We start from the raw sequence: 27253 nt of genomic DNA on the forward strand, positions 1-27253 counted from the left end.
TTTGCTTCTCTAGAAGACTTAAGCTCAGGAAAAAAAAAAAAAATCATAAAAAGTTCCTTCAAAAACAAAACTGTGAACATTCGCCTTCTATTAAAAAAACCTGATGCAGTTAAGCACAGTTCTCTCCATCAAATCAGTAAAAACCTATCTCCTGTACGCTGACAATCACCACTAAATAGCTGTTTTACAGACCACATTTAAAATGCTGCAGCTGAGCTCCTAAGGGACCATGATCATTGTCCAGTTCCTAGATGACAGTGTCCACATCAAAAAAAAAAAAAAAAAAACGAAAAATCATTACCTCTTGCTTTGCTAGATGCCTTAATGTGTTTTCCAGAGGAGAGAAGAAATCACTCCCCAAGACAGTTAACAAGCACCACTTACACATATAAAACTCATTTAAATCAGGGTTTTGGGGGGGGGGGTTAACTCCAAAAGCAAATAAACATCTACTCCATTTTCAAGATCTCATTTATTTTCAGGAATCAGACACGCTGTTATTTCTTCCACATGCAGTTACTTGCACTGAATGGGTTTCTTTACTGCCAATATTTTTATTTTTTAAAAAAGGATTTTCAATAGCTAGTTCATCACAATTATCATGGACTGATTTCCGGGTAAGGGAACTTCAAAAATATCCCCAAAATACAAATCATTTCTTTTAATGTGTTAAAGGAAAACACAAGGAACAATATCATGAAAATCAGCCTTTCCGAATTACTTCGGATATGGTCAAGTAAGAGACCATGCTGAAAAAACCAGCATAAATAGGTTGTTCTGAGAAATATCGGAAACCATATTTTGTTTCCTTAAGTTTTAAAGAAATCCAAAGTAAACTACTTTTGAAATTTCTGTTTCTCTTGGTAAAATTAGCTCTTATTCTTTCTAAATCAATCTATGTTGGAGCAACTCACAAGTCTCAGCATTTTCTCCCAAAAACTGTGGTAATGCTTAATGGCATTAATTGGCTTAATGCTTAATGGAACTAGAAAAAGCCATGAGAGAAAGAAAACATTTCACAGAAACAAGCAGTGATTCTTCATCTTGGATCTCCTACCACGGAGAATACCCCAAGGCAATTCTAAGTATGTAATTAAAATCTAATTAAACTAATATTCTTTGTTGCCTACTCCGAAAGCCAACACTTTCTAAGGATGTAATTTCATAGAAAGACGAAAACAAAAGGGTTAAAACAGAGATTTGTGACAGAGTTCTGTCTTTCTCCAGTCCCTCCCACAGAAAGACAAAGCTGTTGACGACCCTTTTACCCAACTGCCTGAACAGAAAGAGCACCAAGGAATGAACGAGAAGAGACTTCCCTCAGGAGGATGCGAAGCTCTAGCTATCTTGCTGGCATTACAGTCACTAAATTTTGCTTTCCAAGTGTTGAAAATTTAAGTCTGGAACACCTGTAAAAGCATAGAGGGTTTGGCCAGACACATGCAGTCAACTGCATGGCAACAACAGAACAAAGACCTCTCCAGAACACAGCTGGTGCCAGTGCACCAGTGCATTGTAAGCACAACAGAGCGATTTTCCCTATTAAAACTATGACCAGCATGAGAAAATCTGAGAATATCGTTCAGATTTCTTAGATTTATTCACAATCAAATTGGAAATATGATTTTGACCAGCACTATCCCTGCCATTGCATACATCATCACAATTAGCTGTGTACTCCTGCTAACAGTTAATCTAGAAATCCATCCTTACTATGTTTTTCCAGTCTGTCAACTCACTCCTGCAAGCCATTCTCAAATGGCTCATTCATAATTTATTTTGAGCCCAATATTTGTGAAACCTCACAAGCATCCCAGCATTAAGTACCAACAGCACAATCTAAGAAATTTTTTAATTTTAAAAAATAAAATTGATATCTAACACAAAAGAGTAGATTTTATTTCAACATAAAGAAAACAGCAAAACAAATATATTTGCTATTTAATTGGCTGTGTTTTTAAGGTGGAAAACTAAGGCTGTATCTGCAAACTCTATACATATATTTTTAACTTATATTAAAATTCTTATACTAATACTGAGTTTCACATTATTTATTTTACTCAACTAAAACAGAGGTGTCTCGTTTCCTTGAAGGAGTAGCCAACTAGTTAAGAAGGAACCCCCTAGTGTGACTGAAAAGACTAATACTCATTGTTACCCATATAAAAAGAAATGAGGTATATGTTATCTGTTGCATCTTAACTCACTTATTATGTATTAGCTGATTTCTAAAAATAACACAGACTTACTGCACTGCTTATCTACAACAATTCTTTATAAAATATTGTGAGGAGTATTTGTGGTTTGTTCACCGTTATCTAAACAGTTTGTCACAACAGCTTGAACAGTTCATATTTTTGTATACTGCACCACACATAACTTTAGAAATGTCAGGGTTCACTGTAGCAACTTTACTTGTAATATTCAAAATTATGCCACTTAGTGATTATTAAAGACCTATAAAAGTAACAGTCTATTTTGCATTATTCCACAGAATTATTTTCTGAAATAATAAACTCACCCTCAGTTAATCTCTATTATTTTCTTATATTAAGCTTTAAGAGACTGACTATCCATCATCAGTCTCTTAAAGAATCAGAAGCAATAAGAAAATAAAATCACTATATCCATTATACTTAAAAAAAAAAATTAAAAAATCCCTCTGTTTTAGAGAAGTAACAATTTAAACACCAAAGGAAATTCCACTGGAAATGATGATAATACTTTCAACAATTATACTTTTGGTAAAAGCCATTAACAGCTTAACATCAAGCCAGCAGACACCTTTTCCTGGTATATTGTGCATAAAAAGTATTCCCATCTGTTTCAATGTGTTGGCTTTTTCATGGGCTTAAACCTGTCAAATTATTCCATTTGATTTCAGAGAATTCTCATATGGCAATCTATTTTATTTACTTTATCTTCAATAAAATGGTTGAGTGAGCATTACCAACTATGAGACACAAGTTTCAATCAGTCCTCGCACAAAGGCGTCAATCTACATTAGACCTACTGTGCTGTGAGCTGCAGCCAGAAAGCTGGAGTAAGACAGGGCAACAGTGAATGAGTGAGCGAGACCTAATAAAGCAGCAGTGAAGAGAGAGAAAATTCCCCCTAGACACTACCATACACTGCTTATATAATGCATGTGCCTAGTTCAACACACCAGTAGCTCCTTAATAAAGCTGACAGCTAAAAAGGAGCTTCAGACTCCAACTTTATTTTATATGACAACTACAGTAATGGTCCTCTGTTCTCAAGCAGGCCACATTTAGAAACATGTATTCAGTTCAGTTCAAAATTAGGAGCTCTCACCTCCCTCCTTCATGTCACTTAGAAAAAAGAATCATAAAATTATTAAGATGCACCCCATCTTGCCTCATTTCACACTATTACCTGAAAAAACAATAGACTTCAACTAGCTTTTCCTTCAAAATCTCTATGCTAGAAACCACAAACCAACCAGTGTATTTGAGCAATAATGAATCATTACCACAGTAGCATCAAGGACTAATTCCAACAAATGTGGGGCATAACTCCTAGATGCAGTGAACACATCTCCCAAAGCACAAACTTTGTAATAGGTGACACAAGTTCATATTTGATATGTGCTGTAAAAAGCGTATTATTGTATTAGTGCTCTTCCCAGCAAATCAGACCATTAAGACCACACTTAATGTTCAGCTGAACTGAACAGCTGGCCAGTTTAAATCCAGAATTTGATACTTTGTACAATCACAGCAAAAAATTTTACTATCTCATAGTTCCAGGCCACAAAAATTTGGTTTTATCAATGTAAATTCCTTTTTGCCAAAAGTTGCCTTCAGGTTCCCCTAAATCAGTAAGTTAGAGCTATTCACAATCACCCTGGAAAGCAATTAAAAATTCTACAATAAACAGTATCTCTGTCCCTAATACAATTCCATTAAAATATAAAGTATTGTTTATGTTTCAGACTCTTCCTGTTGGAAACCAGACTGAAGACAAAGCCCATCAATCCCCATCCAATTACTTCTTGGAAAGCCAACACCTGCTGTACATCCTCCACCCCTGCACCTACAGCAGTATCAAAACTTATCTGCTTTCTGACCAGACATGTGGAAGGGTTACCCTTCTTTGTGGACAGTTACTGCCAATCATTTATCCAGCTGATGGAAAGACTTGTATATCCAATGTTGCATGTCAGTAATCAGCATGATCACCAGCAATGAGTCCTTACAAAACTCTTCAGAAAGTTCCAGTTCAGCTGCAAGATGACTATTAGATGTACTTTGTACTGATCTAATGTGCAAAATAAACATATATAGAGACTGAATATTTGGTAGATATACAAAATGCATACATATACAACACATGTACATGAGTCGTACTGTTTAGAGCCCTGTAGTTCCAACAAGAAACTGGAATGAACACAATGTTTTCTCTTTCCCACATTGCCAACGCAGGACAGAAAAGCTCACTGACTTAAAAAAAAAAATTAATACCACAATTCAGTTCACTAATACAGAAAATATTCAGATTTAGAAAACTTCCTTTGCTTTTTTCCCAAAGCCTAATTAACTCAGAAAATCCAGACATAACTGTACCACTAAAGTCCCAAAAGTGTTCATTTGAGCCATTAATTCAAAACTTTTTTCTCTGCTTTTGCATTTTTCCAACATGGATTTTTGTCTTGGTTTCAGTTTTCCAACCCTAACTCAGTTTTCTAAGACTTAGTCCTAAACAGTTAAGTGGTCTATTGAAAGACAGGACAGAAAGCAAACAGATTTTTTTCTCTCTGTTAATTATAAATGCACTCATGAATGAAATTTTAATTTTTATGTATTGCTATCACCACATTTATGACTGAATCCTAGTTTTCAATCAGTGCAAAGACACTGTGTCCTGCCATAAAAAAAGTATCAACTGCAAATGGCATACTGAAGAATGAGCATTCAGAATTTACTACTATTTCCTCATGGACTACAAAACCACTCCCTCTCCACTTTCACATACTGCAAGAAATAGAGACCAGTGCTAAAAGGGCCAAAGAGATTTTTTGCTTTCTTTACAGAAAGCGTTTTTATAGATTGTATTTAAGTTAAAGTTATGGAAGAAAATAATGAAGGAAACAGAACAACAGTTACTTTCCTCCATATGCCTGAAGTTCCAGACATAGTGGAATTCAATAAAATGATACTGCCAACTATTATACATGTGTAAGTCAGTATTGCTGCATTTCTGACATTATTTGGTACAGAACATAGTAAATTTCCAGAAAAAAAAATAATTTCCTTTTAAAATAAACATCTCTTGCTGGCTCACCAGATTTCAGTCAGTGCACAATTACCAGTTTCTGTCAAACCAAACAGTTCTCCAAGATACTGACACTGTCTGTGAAGAAACTATCTACTATTATTACAGACAAGTTACACTGTTCAGACGTGTATAAATATACGCTAGAAATCCAGTCATATTTCCATTGCTACCTAGAAAGCAAAGAATCTGACTTTTTTTACTGTTTTCTCCATTAGGTTATGTAGTAAGGAAAAACACCGCTTTGAAAATGTATTATTACACATTAACGTACAGCCTTACACAAATTTATAGGTTATGGCAGTAACATCTATAGTTTCCCTGTACAGAGCTGTATAGTCCTTTATTTACAACATTGCTAAAGCTGATATTGTATCTTTTCTTCTTTTTATGGTTTCACCATCTTCACACAGTACCCTTCAGGCCAGCAAGTCAAGTCCTTGGCAGAAGGTGAAGTTAAATCTGAAGAAAGGAATTTTCCTTTTTAATTACTCCATGAGTAAAGACAGTCACAGTGAAACACACACCAGGATGGTCTTGTTTTGCACTGCTTTGAATTAGGTAAAAAGTCTGTTTCCTCCCAGAGGGTGAAACTTTAGAAAACTTGTTATGAACATAGTTTCAGCACTAATTACTCTCACCATCATTAACTCCTTTGGAACTACTACTTTTCTTGCCTTTCTGGGTCATCAATTCATGACAATGGATATATCAGTATTATGGAGTATATAGGTATATCTTAGCATTTCATAGAATCATAGAATAATTAGGGTTGGAAAGGACCTTAAGATCATCTAATTCCAACCCCCCTGCGTGGGCAGGGACACCTAACACTAAATCGTATCACCCAAGGCCTCGTCCAACCTGGTCTTGAACACTGCCAGGGATGGAGCATTCACAACCTCCCTGGGCAACCCATTCCAGTGCCTCACCACCCTAACAGGAAAAAATTTACTCCTTATATCCAATCTAAACTTCCCCTGTTTAAGTTTTAACCCATTACCCCTTGTCCTATCACTACAGTCCCTAATGAAGAGTTCCTCCCCAGTATCCCTATAGGCCCCCTTCAGATACTGGAGGGCTGCTATGAGGTCTCCAGTCTCAACAGCCCCAACTTCCTCAGCCTCTCTTCATATGGGAGGTGCTCCAGTCCCCTGATCATCCTCGTGGCCCTTCTCTGGACTTGTTCCAACAGTTCCATGCCCTTTTTATGGTGAGGACACCAGAACTGCACACAATACTCCAAGTGAGGTCTCACAAGAGCAGAGGAGAGGGGCAGGGTCACCTCCTTCGAAGACCTGCTGGTCATGCTCCTTTTGATGCAGCCCAGGATACTGTTGGCTTTCTGGGCTGCGAGTGCACACTGAAGCCGGCTCATGTTCATTTTCTCATCAACCAACACCCCCAAGTCCTTCTCCACAGGGCTGCTCTGAATCTCTTCTCTGCCCAACCTGTAGCTGTGCCTGGGATTGCTCCAACAATTATTATTTCATAATAGCTTAGCAGTTACTGCACATGACAAACAGGGAAACAATACATATTTACTTTGGAAACAGTGGTGTACCTAGAAGCAATTAGGCCTGGTTACCATTACGGTGAGTTAGACTGTACACAGTTTAAATCTGCATCTGTAAGATTTAGTATCAGGCACGAGTTGAGCAAATTTTGCAATTTATACATTAAAATATTGCCTAGAATTTTGAATTTGAAAAATTCTGGAAATATGCTCAAGGAATTTTCTACCCCTGTAGGAAAAGCAAAATGTGGACAATTGAAACACTCAACAAGTAGACTAATCATTTATTGCAATCTCAAGTATGAAAAATCTGAAATAGATGTGAGCGGCTTGTTAAGCTCTCGTCTTACTCTAACTCCTTCATTATGTCCTTTCCTAGACCTTTCTAAAGTAAAAAAAAAAACGGTATCAGTTGCACATGATTCACTCAAGATTGCTGTGAAGGTCTGGAGCAAAGGAAGGTGTTCAGTGCAGGCATGCCAAGTCCGATGGTGGTAGTACTCACAGTGCTCCTTCACAGGCAGGTTCAGACTGTTAACACACATAGCAATTCAAACAAGACCTGAACTCATGGTCCTTGACATCATCGAATATTCCTGGTTATCAACAGAACAGGTATCACCCCAGTTTCAGGAAACCAGGAATATCCAAAATCAAGGATGAATTACTATTTAATCTTGCCTTTCAAAAATCTAGTTTATTATAATACATATGTATACAAGTGTAAAAGAATTTTCTGACCAAATTAGTTTAATTATCATACTCCTGATGCAGCTGATGTAATGAAACTGCACAGTGAAACTGAACTCCAGAGTTCCACAGACCTTGGTGAAAAAACAAGTTTTCACTTATTTTTGTGGCAGGCACTGAACAAGCATGTAGGGAAGGCCTACACGATTTAAATACTCTCTGCTATATTGTCATACTGCAAGCAGTCATACATCTCAGTGAATCAGAGGACACAGAGATCAACTATTCAAATATGGGCTGGTAAGCAAGAACAGAAATTCCAGAACCAATGGAAGTTGCAAAATAAGACTTGTGATTCTTGATGGGTACTCACCTGCTTCTTCTAAGCCTCAAAGAAATCTTTTCATTTCAACCTTGAACTGAAGTGATGCCCGAAATCAATTCCAATACCATCATCCTGACAAGACAAAGAGAAATGTTTACAGTTATTTAGACATAATCTAATGGAAACAACACAGAATTTGGCTTTATCACAGCCTCTAATTAGTTCCAGATGTGCATAAGCTGATTCATATGTATTCTGAAAGAAACAGGAAGGATTTATACTTTTTAATTTTTGCATTTTGACATATTTTGGTTGAAATACCAAACAAGTTCAAAGAGAAAGATTCTTTCAAAAAGTAGTCAACTTAAATGTAGTCCACAAAGACATATAATTGTTCATCAAGTTTCTGTCTTGCAGTACAGGGACAGATAAAGCATCACCCAAAGTCTAGTCCTATTTTTTTAATTCTATTTTTATTACTAAAGTACCCAAAGGCAAACAAGGGGGAGGCTTCCCTGAAGTAGTTTGTTCCAGACAGAGAACCACATGCAGTATCACTACCAGTAAGTTTACAGGGTCATCTGAAGGAAGGAACAGAAGCTGGGAGACAGCATGCCAATGAAATTTAAATCTATATGCATTTTAGGAAGGACAAAAGGACAAGAGAAGAAAAACAACTCTGAGGCTTAGACTGCAATGAAGGGAGAAGGTAGGACACAGCAAAAGAAATAAAGACCATGCAGACCAAGTAGAAAGACCAAGTAGAAAGTATATATAGATTACCTGATCTAAATATGTGTATATATATATATATATATATATGCTTGAGCACATTTCTCTTTGCTGCAATCAAGTAACACAGATAATCCTACATCTCTGCTAGAATACTCACATGCACTCCAAAACAGAGGGGCTGCACACAAACTGTCATATAAACATCTGGGAATTTTCTGGAACAGTGTTAGTTTGTAAAGAACAAAACTGTGGCAGAGTCCTGGAAATACTTCCAAGCATTTTTTAATTTACTAATATAGACACAGCCTCAATGCCTGAAACTCTGATACTTCTAAAGCTGATGCTACCGGCCTCTCAATGGTGCCTCTTGGCAATTGTTCCTTGCTGACAAGGTCATGCAGAAGCAGACTGAAGAGTAAAATGAATGTACAATTTTAAAGAAAAGCCTGCTTTCTCACAGTTTTAAAAAAATATTTAAAAAAAAATCTGTGTTCCAACTGGCATTAGTAATACACGCTTTGTTACAAGATGCTTGGACATTTAAAAGAGCTGCAGCTCTAACTTCTTCCTTTGTTTGTAGAGTGTAACAAAACCTGCTGGGAAGGTCGAAGTTCCTAGAAAACTGAAAGCTACCTAGCAGCCTCTGTAGTACAGCAAGTGAAGAAGAGCAAAGAGTGACAGGCTGGAGGAATAAACACTACGTGAAAGCCCTGCACAGTAGGACAGCACTGGGAAACGAGAAGGAAATCTTATGAGCTCTTAATACAAAGAGAAAAAAGAAGAAAATGTTAAAAATGGGTAAGAATCTAAGGTAAATATGAGGAGGTGAAGGTGGGTGGCAATTCTTAAAAGTTGTTGAAAAGTATAATATATGCCAATGAAACTTGGCTTGATGGTCGTATGGTCAACCTGGATCCACAATGGAAATGTCCAACTAACAGAGCAGCATTCCTCTTGCTCTCCTATTTCCTATTAAAAGATTGCAAGTGTAGCTTTGCTCTGAATCTTTGAAATTTCTTGTGCACCTGATGTCTAGACAGAAATATACCTTATGGTTATTTCTTCAACAATATGTGTTGTTTACAGATGTTAATATGTAAGGCTCAAACATCAGTATTCTGTATTTCTCCTTTTTCTATATTCCTTTATGTCAAAACAAATAGGTTTCTTAAGCTTGGATCATACTAAACACATTGTGCTTCAACTCAGAAAGGAAGCTAAGACAGTTATATGAAATCTTACATCAAAACAAGACTTATTTTGGCTAGATACAGCATTCTTACAAGAAATCAGTCTTACTATGAAAAACAATCATACTCAGTCTTTGTTATTATCATTTTACCTTTGGTCTTTTTTAGTTATCAGGATTTCTATCATTTTTCAGAAGTCAGTAAGGAATATTTAAAATGGGCAGGATCACACACAGCAGATGTGACAGATAAGTCAGATGCACGCCTTATCTACCAATTTTCTTCTTACCAGTACAAATTTTTACCTTTAGTAACTTAGATCTTTTGACTTATGTTTTATATACACTACATTCCAGCATGGTTTACATGATGAAGGCAGCTACCTCTGAAAAACAGTATTACTTTAGTTATAAACATTGATTTGACTTTTCTTTCCGTGCTGAAACCCGGACCTAACTTGTTCCAGTTATGCCATTTTAACAATAACAGCACGTTCCACTCCTTGCACCATAGCAGGTACACCTTTGATGACACTGTTCACTTATCCCATGTTGACAGATATTTTTTCTATTCTTCAGTATCTAACAATTCCATCTGCATTTCAACCGAACCCTAAAAGTTTACATTCAAATTCGCAGACCACGCCAACCAAAGCCTTAAAAACACCCAGACAGAATTTCATTTTTAAATACAGTTGCAGTAGATGAAATTTCAAGCAATTCTGACAGCTTAACGTGGTGTTGTTTACTCAGGCAGGAACACCCTTACCATCTGAACAGTAGAAAACAACTGAATTCAAAGTCACCTGCATGACACTTGACTTTCCACTCAGGTCCCTAAAATTTGAGTCACACAAAGAAATACCACAAACTCCTACAATATCTGAGAACAGAAAAATGAACTGGACAGTATCTGAACTGATATGATATGTATGTTTATTAAAGATTCTTATTAAAACACAGATTTAGAGGAATTCTAGTGTATTTTTTCTCCTAATGATAAAGTGTGTAACAGTTATGAAACCCACCTAGCACAGAAGCTACATAGGTGGCAGATGCATTTTCAGCACTGGCAGTGTTATGCAGTTCAGGTAGCATTTTGTCATATGATATGCCACACTAGATTTTTACATAATAAAGCATCGTTCCCTATATGCCCAACTAACAGAATCTGGCTTTTATTTGAATGGTCACAGTTGTTTCAGAAGTCACTAGAATATAAAAATAATTCAAGAGACAAATTCATTCTTAGATTAAGACATTCCTTTGAAACTGGGCTTAAATAAATGAATACAGTGGCTGTGTGCTACAAAACTCTCCCTTTAACACATTTGTTGCATTCACCTCTCAATTCATTTTAGACTTTTGATTACAAACCAATAGGATAAGCTTGCCTGTTGTGTGAACACTGGCCCTATGGCAAATTTTGGGGTTGATACTATATGGTCTTATTCATTAACCTACTTGTTGGTGGCCTTTGGTCTTTTTAAAAATGTAAATAACCTCACAAAAAAACACCACATCTCTTTAAGCAGCTCTACTATTTGATAGATCAACAGCCACTGTGATGTGTCTCTATTTCACGTAAGCATAACTTGCTCACGTTTCTTCTATAGTAGAAATGGTTCAAACCGTGTGTTACTGCTTAAAGTGGGTATTCGTATGAAATTTTCCAGTGAAGCACTGGAAGCATTCGGGAGTATTTTAGAACATGGCTGAGGGCTACCTATATAAAGCATCTTCAGATATACTTGGTTTAAATCAGATAGATTGTGCCAACAATACAACTGGTTTCAGTAAGGCAAGAATTACTTGCTAGAAAGACTGACTATAATTTTAAAGGCATATACATTCACTGGTACCCACAGCTTCCACCTTTCCATTGTATAAACCTTCCATGCAATTAAAAACAAAAGAAGTCTTAATTCATAACAGGACTTCTGAGCAAGTCTTAAACTGCACTATGTCAACAGGACACCCCGGATTTTATTTGAAAATACATCATTTACACACAATCTGTAATGAAGATTTTCTAAAAGTATAAAAGAAAAATATTTAAAGTTACTTAATAGCCTATGTATTTTTAGTTATATTTAAACTACTTCAAGACACTAATTTACCCTATAAAAATATACATTTTTTAAGAATCCTATGTAAACTACAGAACTGCAAATAAGAAAAAATTACTGCTTTTCTTCCTGAAGCCAAGTATTTAGTTAGACAACTTCCGTGACAAATACTCAAAAGCTCATAACCAGATGAGCACTGCTAAATGCTGTTATAATTAACAAGAACATGAAAATAAATTAGTAGTTATGTTTTATAATCATTCCAAAGTTAAGTAAGCCTATGAAAAGACCTTCATACTACTGTGATCTCATTAGCCAATTTTTACATGCTACTCTACATTACTACTTAGACAAATGAAGGCTGAATTTTGTTGTCATCAGTAACATCAAACAGAATTATGGCAGTGGTAGGAGAAGCAATCTTTTTTTTTTTTACCTGGCACACAGAAAACAATAAATTCCTGAATGCTTCTTGATCTGTCAACCTTCCCCAACTGTACCTTTTCCAAAATTTTTAACAAATGCTACGTACTCATAGAATTTCACATTATATATATTCTACAGCACTAAAATTAATCTTGAATTTTCACACTACAGAATTTTCTTATCAAAATATCTGTACTCAATCAAGACAACATGCAATTATGCAAGGAATAAAATTTACAGAAAAGCATTAAAAATTTAGCATTTAATGCCTCAGAAATTGCATGGTGTCAGAAAAAAAAATGACATAGACTAACTATATCATCTACCTTTGATATGTCCCATTCACTGTGTAACTGATGTACAGGTCACATATAACTATATGTGGTCTGGAGAAGGGGAGAATGCTCCATTTAGGTGTTACATATCCTAAAGATTAATAGGACACTTGATTACCTGTGCTTATCAAGGCACACTGGAGAAAATGGAGACAGTACAAATAAACGGGAAGCCTGGAGCAAAGTTAAAAAAAAAACCTCCTCAGCCTTCTCTTCTGAACAGTTGGGTATACAGACTAAACCACCCCTGAGGCAAGTCTAACTTGCTTTACTTGCCCTTACATGATAAACAGTGTTGACACTAATCTTGTAAGTATGCACAATAGCAATATCACATTCACGGTGATTTCTGACCAATTTATCCAACGTGCAGAGATACCATGCCTCACTTTATCTTCAGGCGCGTCTGGCTTTCTGCTGAAAACATACAGTATACTGTAAGACAGCTCAGAGAAGAACCACTTTCCACCTGTTGAATTTTCTCATCATAACAAACTGCAGCTGCTTACAGGAACTGGGGGAGAAGAACATAACCAAAAATGAAAGCAACTGACTATTTTCTAAAAAGCTCGATCTACAATACCCTAAACACAATGGCACAACAATCTTGTGAATTCTTTCCAGAATTAGATTTTTTTTTCTCCCATTTTCTCATGTTACATGATTAGATGCGATTCAGGAATACTATTTGACGAAAACATAGAAATAACTCCTTTAAAAAGTATTATCTCATAAGAGCACATAATATGTTGATCATCCTGGGTTGTCTTACGTACTTATGGATGTACAGATTTATACATCAGTAATACATAATGCCAAAGATGTCAAAGAGCACCTGACCCCTCTGCCATGATGCATGCATCATATCACAGACTCATTCACTCACAGTAGGAGGTTGTCTAGTCCAAACTGTATAAAGCAGTACCTGAATTCAGACTAGGTCACTTAGGACATCAGCCAGATGCATCCTCAAATTTTCCAGAAAAGGCAGTTCCACAGCCTAGCTTCTCTAGGCAACCTGTTCTGCTTCATAACTGTCTTTTCATTTAAAATCTTTTGCCTTATATTGAATCTAAACTTTCACACGTAAGAGCTCCACACAGTCCAACTGCTCCTTCATGTAAACGGCAACCCTCCTGCCTCTTGTCCTGCCTCCTGACTCTTCTGTAGGGCTAGCACCATCCATCATTGAGCTCCCACCATTCATGTTGTTATGCTACTTGGTAGTTTATTCCAATGACACCACAGTTCTGCATCTACATACAGAGCTCTACCTCTTCCTGTTTCTTCACCACCCACAAAAATCCCATCTAAATAAATTGAAACCACAACAAAATCAATGAAATATAAAAAAAATAAACAGCCACACATACAGCATCCAGGGCAAAAGAAACATAGAACTGTTAAACTCCACCCTCCAAACAATGCAAAACCTCCCTAATCAATGAAAATACACCAAAAAATGTCCACGAGCTGCCAGAAACATGACACACACCCCTTAAAGCTTTTAAAGTAAAGACCAAAAAGCAAATGAGGAGAAAAAAAAACAAAAAAGCTAAACTAACTGTAAGAGCAAACGAGCAAACAAGCAAGTAAAGGTCCTAACCTTTTCAACCTACTTGGGCAACCATGTTCTCCTACCAAATAAGCTACCTTAAAGTCTTCATCTATGCTGTATTTTCATAAGGACCAATTCAGGTTACTGGGAAAGCTCAACAATTCAGCTGGGTTTTGGTTGGTTGGTTGGTTGGTTGGTTGGTTGATTGGTTTGTTTTTCCCCACATCAATTACAGAATGACTGCTCTTGATTATCAGATCCATATAGAAGTTAATGGCCCATTCACATTAAACAGCCCAGAGACCCATCTTCAACAATGGCCAAGGAAGAAGATACTGAGAAAGACAGAGGCTATAACCATAACCCATGTTCTGAACAAATCCGTAAAATACCTAAAGACACCTAAGGAACAGAACACCTTTATAACTCTGAAAAATGTCCTCGTAAGTATGGCAGGTAAATATTAGGGCCGTTAGATATTTCTGCCTGTCTTGTAGGAGTACATGACATGCTGGGGTACAACCCAAAGTAAATTTCTACCCACAGTCAATAACTGCTTTGATGTAGATTGGAATCTATGTTCTTGAAGGAGCAACAAAAAGACAAAAATCTCTACCATTATTTCAAAGAGGGTCTCTGAATAAAAATGAGTAAGCTTGTTACAAGGAAGAAAAAAGGGGCAGCTACAAGAGTCACATCTTCACAGGTGGCACACAGGCTGATTAAAGACACCTTTTGCCAGCTCAGAACAAATGCATGCAACCTATCAAAAAAGACTGAGAAAATCCAGAGAAGGGAGCTATCATGAGCAAACAGGATGAAGAAGGTTATTAGAAAGAAAAAGGCATCCTATTCAAAGCTTTGGGTTTTGTCAAAGTGAGGAAAACAGAAAGGATTGTAATCTCTGGGAGGCTTAAACATAAATACACAGTAATAGGTTAGAGGGCTTCAGGGACCAGCAGCTCCCTATGGGCAGCTCCAGCCCGTAGCACAACAGGCCAATGCTGGGGGTCAGGACTAGACCTAGTGAGTAATCTCACACATACAGCCACCTAGAGGCTTCTGCCAGGGCTGGCAGAGAGAAAAAGCCACAGAAAAATTGGGTTTGCATCCACGGCAAAGGAGACTGGAGAAGTTATTAGGCCAGACATCCTCCTCAGAGATCTCCATGAGAGGGTCTGTATAAACTGAAGTGCCATTAGGAAAGATGAGAACAAAATGACAAACTGAGCTCTAAGAGATAATTTTTATGTCAATATCCCATCAACATCTCTAAAGGAAAACAAGTGATAATAACAATGGACAAATGCCTGCTTCAAAACTGACTAAATATCAAAGAAAGGTGGTAATATGAAGTCAGTCCTAAAAAATCTACACAACATCCAGAAAACTAGTGATCAATACCCAAATTCACTGTAGCCAACTTCGTGCAGACTACAACAGTCTGTGCATGTCAATATACATGAGACATATTGGGAAGGAGTCAACATTCCAGAAAAGGAAAGCCATGTCTCAGATGATCACAAGTTTTTTGAGAAGTCACTGCAGCTGTGCAAGTTCAGTGGCAGTGCCACCGTATCTAGAATCCAGTATATAACTCTTTCTCTCTTTTCCTCCCCAGCCAAACAGATTATTGTAGACCTGTAGAAGATCCTTATGACCTTATGAAGTTTAACCATGACAAGTGCAAGGTCCTACACCTGCATCAGAGCAATCCCAGGCACAGCTACAGGTTGGGCAGAGAAGAGATCCAGAGCAGCCCTGTGGAGAAGGACCTGGGGATGCTGGTCGATGAGAAAATGAACATGAGCTGGCTTCAGTGTGTGCTGCAGCCCAGAAAGCCAACAGTATCCTGGGCTGCATCAAAAGGAGTGTGACCAGCAGGTCAAAGGAGGTGATCCTGCCCCTCTACTCTGCTCTTGTGAGACCTCACCTGGAGTATTGTGTGCAGTTCTGGTGTCCTCAACATAAAAAGGACATGGAACTGTTGGAACAAGTCCAGAGGAGGGCCACGAGGATGATCAGGGGACTGGAGCACCTCCCATATAAAGACAGCCTGAGAAAGAAGCAGCCTGGAGAAGAGAAGGCTGCGTGGAGACCTCATAGCAGCCTTCCAGTATCTGAAGGGGGCCTACAGGGATACTGGGGAGGGACTCTTCATTAGAGACTGTAGTGATAGGGGTAATGGGTTAAAACTTAAACAGGAGCAGTTTAGATTGGATATAAGGAAGAAATTCTTTCCTGTTAGGGTGGTGAGGCACTGGAATGGGTTGCCCAGGGAAGCTGTGAATGCTCCATCCCTGGCGGTGTTCAAGGCCAGGATGGACAGAGCCTTGGATGAGATGGTTTAGTGTGAGGTGTCCCTGCCCATGGCAGGGGGGTTGGAACTTGATGATCTTAAGGTTCTTGCCAACCCTAACTATTCTATGATCCAGAGAAAACAGAATAGTCCAAAAGTACAGATGACTTCTGTACAGGCACTAACTATGTAGACTATGATGCTACAGGTTAAAAAAGAGATCTAAAAGAAGTCCAAACATGGGAAGGGCGTTGCATGGGAGGCCAACACTCCAGCCAAAGAGTTAGCAAACCAAGTTACTGGACACATGTTCAAAACAAAAAAAAAAAGGGTGATTTCTTACAAAATTTATTACTGAGCTACAAAGATCTGGTTCCTTACTAATTATAAAGAAAAACTGCTGTAAACTGTTATCTCTATATAATAATTTTCTTGCGGATATTTCATAAATTACTGTTTTTCCCTGAAATCCAGCCCACATGACAGAGGTTCATAGATGTACTTCAAAGAAGTTGACCCGTTTTTGTTATCAGAAACTCTCATCAACACAACAGGATCCTCAATTAAGAAAAAACATTTAAAAATTTTTTTTAATACACGTTTCTGTTCAAAACTAGCATAAATGCACATGTTAACTGTAACTGTAACTGAAGTCACAGGTATTATGTTAGCTGCTAATTGCTACAGAGCAGGGTAAGAACATCAGTAAAGACACACGAGTATAAACCCAGTCCTACTGGCCTCCTGTATCACTCATTACCAAAATGAAGTATGTAATAACTTGCAGATAACAACCTGATCTTTCATGAAGAAAAATTTGCATGAGTGATTAGTTTCTAAGTTGGACCTTAGGTAGAAAAAGTAATTACACGCTTACTTGGCTGCTGTAAGCAGTTGGTCTGCAGTACCGTGGTTGTGTTCTGTCCACACTTTTCTAGATCCAGTGTGACTTTTGGGACAAGAACTTTAAATTGTATAAAGAAATCTGAAATCAGCTTTAGAAAACGTACTGTATGCAGGGTCCCAATGTTGCCTTCAACTTCTGGAAACCGTCTCACATACCTGCAGAACTGCAGTTCAAATCTTCACACTCAGTAGGTTTCTGTATGTGATCCCACAGTAAATACAGAGGTAACACCTTCTACAACTATTTTTAATTACCTTTTGGACAATATTGTCACAGCAGCAAAGCCTCTTATTCTATTGATTTAAACCAATAGTAAAAGCCAAAGAAGACTGATCAAATCTTTGATTTTCATTAAGGTAAGCCAATGTATTTATTCATGGAGAAGCAAGAGTGCAGGAATGAGTTTAACCTATTTAATGGACTTAAAAACCCAACAATTTTTAAGCAAATGAAGGGCACAAGTTAATTTAGGCATTTACACAAGTTCTCATTTCTGCATCAACTTTTATAACAAATGAGTAAACCAATTCCCATAGCAACCTCCTGTACTGTAGGAAGCACACGTTGCTTATGTAACTTCTATCTGAAACATACAAATCAAAACATAATGGAAATGTGGACACCTTTTGTATTTTAAAAGCTATATATTTTCTTAGACAGGCATTTTTATCCTCCTGTTGTGACTTTCAACCAATCAATTTTGCATGAATAAAATGTCCCTCATACAAACACCTCTGGACACTGCACTAACTCAATACGAAATACATAAAGTAAAATATTAATAAGCTAACCAACACATTTTTGCTTTCCCAAATATTACCATATTTTCTTTTAAAGAGGGATGACTGAAATGCATATGGTAAGAGAATCTTGGCAGGTAAGAACTTCAAAAAGGTACAATGTGATTACTTTTGCCAGTAACATCATTCACTTTGGCTGTTACTGAGCCAAGGAATTTTAATTTATGACAATTGACCGAATATGATCCTGTGGAAATTCCTGTCAGGGATGTGAGTCTGATCCAACACCCCAGAAGGAAAGTCTTTCCACTGACCCACTAGGACTCACTAAAAACTGTCAGGTAACACATGGGCTCTGTTCCTAAACTGCTTTTAGTTCAAACTGTACAGAAAGTGGCACAAACATATACTCTCCAACCCTGAAAAAATAAGTCCCCTCCCCTCTAAAATGAGGAAAATGAAACATAAAACCTTACATTTACATTTCCACAGAAAATTACTATGTAATACCTTCTAGTTTCCGTATCTTGCCATGTGACAAATAAAGGCTTCTCCTTGCAAGAAAGTAGTTCATGGTTTTTTTATCATTTTATCAAAACAGCAGTTTAGCTATGCTAGCAATATACTTTAACTATTAAGTTTTGGGTTTTCAGACCAAGTAGGCCATTCCCCACCTAACCTCAAGGCCTCTGTCAGGCATGTCTCTTCCCTGGGCAGCATTCACTAACACAAGCAGAGCTAACAGGAGATACCTTATTTAAGTTTATGCTGCTCACTTCACCCAAAAGCATAGAAAAATTATGTCCCCTATAGATAATTCATCGTACTGGGTGTCTGTGGTGAGGCACTGGCAGCAGGGGGCTGCAAGGTGGCCTTTGTGAGGAGGGGCCAGGTGCCGGACATAGCCGGTTCCAGTGGCACCTCACTCAACTCTGCCTGCCACTGGTATCAGTAGAGCTGCTGTGTAGGTAGGCTTACAGCCAATTTCCCATTCCACCTGTGGTATGAGAAAGGGATGAGGCAAGAATGCTGAATGTAAACCTCTTCTCAGATACAAGATGTAGTTGTCCTCCTATCTTGAGAAGTGAAAGGGTTGCGCAGAGTGACAAGCACCAGAAATCTAAGCACAGATATATTCTCTGGTTTTGATATATTTGCAACTCTTTTACAGACCAATTAACTGTACAAGGTAAAGCTTTGCTTTTCTTCTTGCTGGATAACATTAATGTGATATTCCTTATGATGCCCAGAGGTGTGCACCAAAGCGATTCGCAGATTCTGCAAACTGCCTGAGCTCCAAAAGAACAAATTTCTCATTGAGAATACGGAACCTGAGCTTGGAGGTACTCCAAGTGGCTTTCCCAGACTTCTAAAGAGGCAAATCAAACTGCCAGGAATGGTGAGGGAAATACAAAATGATCTCTGCTGCAGATACCTTTTGGATCTTATCTCTCTACCAGAGAGGATAACCTTAGTAAGACATACCTGAAAAACACTCAGAGTTCCCATTTACTACTAAAGACTCATTTCTCCTATATGCCATACAAACAGCAGTAATACAATTTCCCAGAGACAGAGGCTAAAGGAAACAGCAACAGAAGAAAGACAGAAGCAATGATTAAACATGCTATCAGCAGGCAATCAGCATGCAGGCACATTATTATTTCTTAGTAACAGTTAATTTCCTTATATGTTTGCTTTAGTCTTGGAAGAAGAAAAAAAAACTATGCATTTAATTGAAATGCCTGGTAGCTTTTCCAATATTCCTTTTTTATAAATCAAATGCATTTTATGTATATGGATATATTTGGCATTTTCACTTCCATTTTTTTCTTGTTACCACTGTTAACAGTAAACTGAAAGCATTCATTACGTTCAGCTTCTGCCTCTTTCAGTTTTTCAATAATCAGATTTCTAATAATTCTTCCCTATTCAAACGCTGTTGCAGTGTTTATACATTTATTTTACAGTGATGTGATTGCTGTTTCCTGTAATTCTTTTACAATTGCTTTGCAATTACAATTGAAAATAACCAAAATAACACCTAAAGCCTGCCTAACAAATCAGGATATTTCCACTACAATGCAAACATTCAGTAATTTTGAGATTACCCCCTCCCATGCTTTTTTATGATTTTGAACATCATGTTTTAAAATATCCCAGTTATATGATACTTGTAAACTATACTGTCATGATATTACAATTGAAGCTACCACAAGAATTGCTCACCAGCATAACCACAAACACAAGTCAGGAGTGACAAATGCTGCGTTCACCCCTGAACAAACAGTACATACAAGAATATATATACACTGCTACACGTGTCATTTTCCCCGTTATTTTAAATGAAAATTAAATTGAAAAATACATTCGTTTATACCTAAATATATGACATACCACAAGCTCTTCAGTTTTGCATATTTTCATGGTTGAAGAATAAACTCCAGAAAATATTAACCACCCACAGAGATCACCTTGACATGCTTTTGCTGCAGAAAATAGAACATTATACAAACTACTGAAGCCTGAAGCATACTCAAAACATCACATCCTATTTGCAAAATGTGCAGAAAGAATAACGGGATCAGTAAGAACATTTAAAAAGTAATGTGTTATATTCACTTTTAACTCTAGAAAAAAACAGGTTTCTCAAAAAGCAAGCATGCTCACTTTCCCAGATGATCAGACTATGCTGAACCTATTTGTTGGATAAATTCTGCTTAGTTTTACACATACAATCTCAAAGACATTAAGGAGGACAATTAAGCCATAACCATAAAAAATATATATGTCTGATATGAATACCAGAGGACAAGCTATTGGACAACCACTGCCCTTACATGAAAAACTGGCAATCACATCAGAATTTCACAAATCCATATTTGAAAAAATCTAGTATTCTATTTAATTGCTTTGAAGGATGGCAACATTTGTAAAAGCCTTCATCTAAAAATTACAGCATACTTCCAACTATGACTGTTCCTGAATTTAGAAAAATCACTGTGAAGGTTCAGGATGCACTTCTTTCTCAAAAGTTCATGTGAACTGCCACAGGACTTCTGGCCACAAAGAAAAGGCTATGCAAGTTTAATGCAGTTATGATTTTAAATATTTTTTTTAAAGAAATTGCAAAGAAAAGTACGGTGTTACAGCTATGATATGATATAATTTTTTTTTTTTTTTGCCCTTGTCTATTCTTTCTTCTCCATGAAATAACTCACCACGTTGATTCTCAGGATCCTTTCAAAACCTGAACTCAATGTATTTCATAATTTCACAGGATTTCACAATAATCAGATGACTTTTTTAGTAAGTAATTTTGCCTGTCCTTTTCAGTAAAAGCAGAAACTATCTTTCAGAATGACAAATGAAGCAAAATAATGTAAAAACTTGAGAATTTTCATAAACACATTCTGTCAGTACTGGCAGAGTACTGACTGCCTCTACTACTGGTAGAGTTTACAGTGGGAGAAAAGGGAACCATTCAGAGCTGACTGTTATAAATTCCAATTGCACTTGTGGTTTGTGCAATGTATCTCATACACTTTGGCAAAGCTTCACCCACCATCTAGATTTCCAAAGTAATGTACTGAACTGAACAGGTGTATGAACTGCTTCATGAAGTAAAATTCTATGAGCAATTAGCTGCTGAAGTGTCATCACTCAGATACTGAGAGCTCTTTCACGTGCATTGTCACTGCACTCTTAGCAAATCCTCAATGTAGTCATTAGGGAGGAAGAAAATTGAGACTTATCTCAACAGAAGAGGCACACAAAGCATTTAGAAAAAGCTGCACACAAAACGTGGTGCAACATGAGTTCAATTATCTCCTTATGCTACAGTATGAGCATGCAGGATGTGAAAATAGAAGGGAAATAGTACAAGGACTAAGATGCAATCTGCACAATACAGACAGCAGTTAGGTAAAGGGCGTAATAAGCATATCTGAGCACTGCAGTGAATTAAAAAAAAACACCAAAAGGTGTGAGAGGGAGGCACCTGAGGGCACCATGGCCTGGAAAGCAGCTGTGTTTGGAGGACTATGCTGGAGCTCAAACCAAGTTCCTTTATTGGCATAAAATACAAAAATACCTGGTATTTTTTAAAGCTTTTTTTAGAAGTCTGGTGCTTGCTTTGTTTTATTTAACATTTGACATATTTAAATAAAGACAGCTGAATTGAAGTCTTCCTTTTACCATAATGATATATCAAGAGTTCATAAACATTAATGGTATTCATCAATATTTGGAAATTCGTCAGCAATTCAAAACTGCTATAAACTACACTGAAAAGCCAGATGCCAGAATCACACCCTATCACTCCTAGTGCTACTGAAATAGCGATAACTGCATTATACTTCCTTTGGACCTTATATTGTGAAAGCAGTATGCAGCACAAGTAGGATCAGAAGTCTAAGGTTGTAAGACACAAGGTTCAGTCTCAGACAGTCATTAGACTTGGTGCCCATTTACACACTAAGGACATTCAATGGGATGGAAAAAAGGCTAACCTGCAATTGAAAACTTACAGAGAGTGCTGAGACTCCCAGTATAGTTGCTCTTTTTTTCAGTAACAATCATTCTCACTGTTCAGTACTGTCCAGATAGGGCTCAGAAGAATATTTATGGACGTGTGCAGCATCTTTTTGGAACTAATACAAAATGTAAATAGAATTTATAGGTTCACACTTCTAAAATACTTATATTTAGATAAAATCAAGAACCTGATAAAAATACTGCAGCAAACTCTCCATGTCCTGGGGTACAGGGGACAGCGGTTTAGTTCTACGCATAGTTTCCTGCTGTTTTCCAAGTACTGCCAAGGAGAACTTCCATAAATTTTGATGGAACATTCCTGCTTCATAACTGTAAGTAGACAATATGACTTGATACAAATATTTTATTGACCAAGTTTGCAATAATGCCAAGTGTTTGTTCTCAAGCAGCAATACCAGCATAGTTAAAATCATGTTGAACTCATAATATGCAAAACTGTTTTACAATTCTTTTCAAGATATTCAAAGTACCAACTATATTCATGAATACTGATCAGCATGAACTAAGATCATCAACCTAGTTTAAAATGATATCTGACTAAAAGTGGCTCTAGTGGCTCTATTAATCTTGTGTTGAATCTCTATCATAGAATCACAGAATCATAGAATCCTAACCTGAAGGCACCTGCCACATATCTAGAACCAGTTCAGACCAACTTAGGTCCCCAAATGACAGTAATCAATAGAAGCCTTCAAACAGTTAGTGGAAGGAAAGAAAAAGACACTTCTAAAGAATCTTAAGAGATTTACCACAGAAAACTACAGTTGTCTGAAGTGCTCGTTAAAGCAGCTTGTCCCTCTCCAGTGACTATTAACAGATTTTATGGATACTACTCTGCTAGCACAGGCACCTAGAATAAGGCTGTCATAATACACTGATTTTCCTTGTATATAGACACTTCATAATAGAAATTACCGAAGTTTTGTTTTCTTTCAAAAAGTTGAGAAGAAAATAAAATACTTCCTTCGCATCTCTGTCAATATGAGATTTTTGATCTTCATGTTTCTGTCCTGTGGCATCTTTACTGTAAAAAAGAAAAAAAAAAACAACACCAAACAAACAAAAAAAATACCCACAGAAAATGAGCTTCACACAACAAGCAATGTGTTTACTGCTTCCAGCACTGAAAACTATCTGCTTATTATCTCTGATAGTATGAGCTTTTGCTTTATTCTCTACTAGGCCTTCACAACACAGTGGCAGCAGTGCTCCTTATAGGTGTACCCAGAACCATGCATTAGACTGCCCAATGAATTTTACACTAGTAAAGACTGTATCAATGCCCCCTTTAGAAGACTTTTGAACAAGTGATGGTGGAAGGGCAGAAAGGCAGCTGAAAGATTAGAATCTACATTGCCCCCTTTTTTGCACAGTTTGCCCAACATCTGAAAATACCCTGCTTCCTATTTTGATCACCAATTTTATTTAGTAGTCCTGCACTGAAATTCTGCTGCAGCATTCAAGGATTTCCATTAGAGTATGTTCTCCCTATCAAATACCTCTATAAAAGAGGAAATGTCAAAAATACAGGTCTTCCAGGCACATCTGGTAACTCCTCTGGTAACAGATGTTCTGGTATTCAGCATCAAACCAGTTAATACACGTTTGGCATTTGCATTACAAACCTCACATCTGGTACATAAACAAATGTGTTTGGGTTTCCAGTTAATGTTTTCTGCAGTTTAGCTTAAAACAGCATCTAAGAAAATGCCTCCTGTAAAACTTTGGGTTTAACCTCATTAGCATTAATCTTTGGGTACCTGCAACGCATACCTACATACTACTGCCCAGTAATGTGAGTTCAATTAATCAGGACTTAACGTACCACTAGACTCAAACCAAACGCATTAAAAATGCAGAAATTAGCTTTTCAAAAAATATCTGGTAAAGAATAGCATGAGACATTTACACCTTTAAATGGTTCTTCATAAATGTCTGCTTTCCTCAACACACCTGTCACTTCGGATCATTCTGCCAGTGTAACTTCATCATGGCACACTATGCTGACATACAGCTTTAAGTCAGAATAGAAATTTTAGCCAGTTTGAAATAGACATACTGGTGTGTGCAGTTATCTTGGATTCTTTGAGGATTTTGTTTAAATTCAAGCTATTTATTTAATTAAAAAAATTAAATTATTTTAGAGATAACATATATGTAGCTACAAATCACCACAGAAAAGTTACTGCAATAACCTGTGAAACTTCAAAATGGAATTAAAAATATTTAAATTTACTTTTGAAGTTTTACAGAAAAATAGGCTATTCAAAAGGTTACATACAGAATACATGTGGAAGAAGCAGGATATAGCCCTACTGCCAACAATGTTGCTATAAACTCTTTTTAGGGCTTAAGGAACAGGGGGTTCTATGGCAAAATTATGTATCAGTATTTTAAAAGATTTTGAAGACTGATCAAATCACAGGTATTTAGAGATACAGGGAAAAAAAGAAACTGCAGGAATTAAAAGACAAAAATTACAAAAAGGAGTTGAGCTTAATGAAGACAGAAAAACACACAACTGAAAACTGACTGATGGCACAGATCATCTGTCATCCGAATGACAATCACTTTCTCTTCAAAGAGAATAAAGAAAGAGGTGAGAATGCAAAAGGCAGTATTCGTATGGGTTGCTGGGGAAAACAGCTAGAGAGAAAGATACTTTCAAGGGTATCATTGTATGGGGAACAGACTAACAACTAAAAGCATTAAAAAAAAACCTGGACTACATGGACATTTGATGTAATTTTTTCCTAATCATTTTGTGATTTTGAAGTATTCTGAGATACTACAAGAAGGCCACATTTCAGACTCCAAAAGTGGAATAAAACAGATAGTGGTAATTACTCCCTAAGAATTACAGATGATGGGAGTTACAGTTTCTAACACTTCTTCCTGCTCTCCATGCCATACTCAGCCAGGGAACTGAAAGACATCCCCACAGCTGTGTGAGACTTAAGAGTTCGAGGCTATAGACTTCAGTAACATCTGCAAACACCTACCACCAAACCAATCACCAGAAAAACTATGTACAAAAAAATCTGATAAAAAAAATCTAAATTATGGGTGTGCATCCATATCTACATCCTTCATCAAAACATTAGTGCAATGTTTGCTCTTTGTTGCTTGTAGCTACCCAGAAAAAATTGGTGGAATAGCAATCTGAAGCTTTCCTATGCAGAAGTTACCTCCTAACCAAAGGGTCTTTTTCAGGATTAGATCATGTCTGCCCCTGTAACCTACACTTTAAAGCTATGCCTCCATAAACTTTCAACCCTGGAAGGTGTTATCTCATCCTACAGTATACCCACCTTTCAACGGGACCTATATGGCAGACAGTACACTTAGTATATCACACTCCACATATCACTGCCTTTGATGCAACCTCCTTTTTAATCACACAGAGGTTCCATCTTCTCTTTCTTTTTTTCTTTTTTGGCTATCAGTAGCCAATTCACACAGTATCAAAACTGATAAGAGAGCTATTTCCTGACTCTCCTGGGTTATGACTTCCTGATGACATCTCATTACTCCTGGCAAAGAGTCTCAGTATTCCCCACTAAACTTGGCCCACAATTCAACCACTATCTCCTATTGAGTCTCCACATTACTTGCATAATAAATGAAGCTGATCAGAGCCTTCAAGACATTGCTTTTCTAGAAATATGGAAAAGATTATAGGAAAGTGAAAATATAACTACAAAAAAGCAGGGAAGAAATGAACAGAGGAGCAAGGGAACATAGGTACTCAAGGCAGGTAAGCATTTCACAGGTATTTCAGCTGGATAGCAACTTCAAGCAATATAGTTTTATAAGTGTTTATTAAAAAAAAAGAAAGGAAGGAAGGGAAGAAGCTTCAGGGAAATAAATACAGTAGGGACTCTGAGTGAGGCAAATCAGAATGCTGCTTGGGGTCTTTGCTTCAAGTCCAGAGGGTCTTTTTTTATTTTCTGTATGAAAAGCAGAAAAGAAAAGAAAGTGAAATAAATAAATAAAGCCTTCAAGTTTTAAGCACACACACATGAGCATTCACACACACACATCCACTCTCTCAAACACATTTCAGAAGTGTCTGAACTTCAGTCTGCAGTTATTAATCCTGCAATCTACCTCTGAGTCTGTATCACAGCTGTTTTACTTAGTTCCCCCCATATTCTTCGTTACTAAGATAGCTCAGAAAATTTTCTCATTGCTGAACAAGCCTATAACAACATATTTTAAGACAAATCTTTTAAATATGCCAATTGGTATTTTTAGTACATTCTGTGAGTTTTGAGCAGGCAAATTTCTCCCTTTATATAAACAGCCAAATAGGTCTATTGTTCCACAGGCTGTTATTAGAATTCTTATTTAATCAATATGTTTACTAAAGCCAATAATGACTGAAGACACATTTCATGTTTATAGACAAAGTCAGAGTAACAAATTAAGTAATGACTGCTGGGAGGACTTTGCTAGTGTGCAGGTAAAGATTAATAAAAAAATCAAAACTCGTCAAAATTAATATTCAAAAATAGAACAAGGCAAACACAACTGATAGTCTACAAAAATAGGACTGAGAATTTCCAGAAACAAAGAATTTTTTTTGTGATAAGATGAACATCTATGACAT

At 37.0% G+C, this 27253-nt stretch overlaps 1 protein-coding gene across 3 annotated transcripts in view; it reads right to left on the reverse strand.

Annotated features, from left to right (window-relative positions):
* The window catches only part of FOXP2 (forkhead box P2), a 418353-nt gene that overhangs the window by 286614 nt on the left and 104486 nt on the right, over nt 1–27253 (reverse strand). For all 3 annotated transcript variants that reach the window (XM_061467685.1, XM_061467681.1, XM_061467676.1), the window contains exon 3: nt 7875–7958. The gene's annotated coding sequence lies outside the window, so the exon portion shown is untranslated. The remainder of the gene's footprint in view (nt 1–7874; nt 7959–27253) is intronic.

Source organism: Pezoporus flaviventris, unplaced genomic scaffold (assembly GCF_033815535.1).
Source record: "Pezoporus flaviventris isolate CSIRO_AGI_PZ_B2104156 unplaced genomic scaffold, CSIRO_AGI_Pfla_v1 ptg000045l, whole genome shotgun sequence".
Lineage (NCBI taxonomy): Eukaryota > Metazoa > Chordata > Aves > Psittaciformes > Psittacidae > Pezoporus > Pezoporus flaviventris.